Raw genomic sequence first — 2,234 nt, forward strand, 5'->3', positions numbered from 1 at the left:
TTCCTCCAGTGAAAAAGTGTTCTGGTGTGAATCAGGAGAGAAATCTGCACAGATCAAGCAGTGTTTAAACAGCTCTAAACTAATATGTGGCTGGATTTTGATGTGAGAGACAACTGGAGATTGGCATGAGAAAGCATTATTATGGATTATGGACTCATAATTTACGTCTTAATGCTGGATTAGTTTCAGCTTTTGTCTTCTCCAGATGTTAACTGATGGACTGGAGTGCTGTGGATTACTTGTGGATTATTGTGATGTTTTTATCAGCTGTTTGGACTCTCATTCTGACGGCACCCATTCACTGCAGAGCATCCATTGCTGAGACACTGATGCAGTGCTACATTTCTCCAAACCTGATGAAGAAACAAACTCATCCTGATCTCAGATGAACTGAGGGTGAGCATATTTTCAATTTTGGCCGAACTATTCCTTTAATGTGAAGCTGGAAACATGACGTACAGTAGCACCCAAATAAAGCAGGATTGACTCTCTTGATCTCTGATCACTCGGCACGATTCACATCGGCATAAAAGCACCGGATACAAGTTGGCATTTATATCATGATGCATTGTTTCTAACATATTTGCATCGCGGTAAAAAACAATTAATATAATTATTAGTAGATGCGCTATACTTTTATTATTTAGAAAGTGAACAATATTTGATTTCTCCTCTCTAAACTGTCTCTTATCACCACTGCTGACGCATCACAACAACACTACGAAGACCGAGGCATGTCCTGACACGGCTATCTGTCTGAACCAAAGAAATAAAAGCAAACTATCTGAATTGCATAGCATCGTTTTTCCCCCCAATGCATCGTATTGCATTGTATCACATTGTATCGAATCGAATCGAAATCGGATCGCACTGCATCGTAATAGTATCGCATCGCATCGGTAGCTGCTTCATATGTATCTGTAATCTGTAATCTGTTATCTCTACTCTGGATGGACGTGATCCTCACATCTTCTAACAGTCGGACTCCATCGATGTTTGCTAAAGCACATCACAGCGGGTGCGACTGCTATTTCCAGCACAAAACGGCCTGGAACGATTGTGACCTGCTGTGCTCATTGAGCAGCACTGAACTCTAACGATTCTTTAATTGTCTCTATACTAATGACACGGAGCTCTTTACTCCTGCTCTGATGCACATGAGACATCACGATATCAGCCGTTACTCTATAAACCCACAAACACACAGTGTGCAGCACTTTACACTACTTTCTTTCAAAATTAAACTATTGTTTTGTCTTCAAATGCTTTTTCTCAAAAACTGAGCTAACTGAAAGAAATGAAGTTGACAATCCAAGATTTGGTGATAATATGGCATAACGAGAGCTTTACAAGCAATTTTTAAATCGCCGCTCATTTTTGACTGAGAACACCACTTTGGTAAAGGATTTTCAGCAGCACAAGGGTTAATATAGTTTGCACAGAAGCAGATATAGTGTATGAGTGACTAGTTTCACCATCTGGGTGGAAAACGCTTGCATCTAAAGTCAGACAGAAGCTCAGGCTCTGCATTCTGTGATTAGGAAGTAAAACATGCGTGTTGAACGTTCAGCGCTGACTTACACAATCAAACAGGAACGTTAACGAACTTAAAACCAACATGTTATTTCAAATAATCTGAAATATGCATGTAGTAGCATCTAAATGACTGAACCTGAGCTAGGGCTGGGCGATTAAATCAACTTTATTTTCCATTATGATTTTGGCTTATGAAAACAACATAATTGAGATTAAAATATTGTTTTATTTTATATAATTTTTTTTAATGTGTGCGAGTGTGTATTATATATAATTAAAATTAAAAATATTTATTTTTATATATTTTTTTTCTGTTTAATTACATTGAAGGAAATCCACGATTTAAAAAAGTTCAATAAATGCATCATGCCTCCAAAGTCAGTGAATAATGGTGGTAAATAATCATGCTCTCAATACTGACCAAAATAACTGTGCTTATGACTTGAATCCAAGCTGAGCTCATCAGGTCACTGTAGGGTCAGATCAGGTAGAAACAGCTCCTTACTGCTGTGTCATGACACATCTATGGCTGCCCAAACATTATCATAATCATAACACTGAGAGGATCTGCACATCTCAGACAGTTGCTGTTGTGATTAATTACCGGAATCAGGCCATTATTAATGACACTGAAGAACTTGACATCTGCAGCAGTAACATGACCAACATCTGCAGTAACACACACACACACACACACA

At 38.3% G+C, this 2,234-nt stretch overlaps 1 protein-coding gene across 1 annotated transcript in view; it reads right to left on the reverse strand.

Moving 5' to 3' along the window:
• The window catches only part of LOC107756039 (serine/threonine-protein kinase PAK 7-like), a 14,248-nt gene that overhangs the window by 11,382 nt on the left and 632 nt on the right, over positions 1–2,234 (reverse strand). The window lies entirely within an intron of this gene.

This window comes from Sinocyclocheilus rhinocerous, unplaced genomic scaffold (genome assembly GCF_001515625.1).
Source record: "Sinocyclocheilus rhinocerous isolate Xijiao unplaced genomic scaffold, SAMN03320098_v1.1 scaffold1074, whole genome shotgun sequence".
Classification (NCBI taxonomy): Eukaryota; Metazoa; Chordata; class Actinopteri; order Cypriniformes; family Cyprinidae; genus Sinocyclocheilus; species Sinocyclocheilus rhinocerous.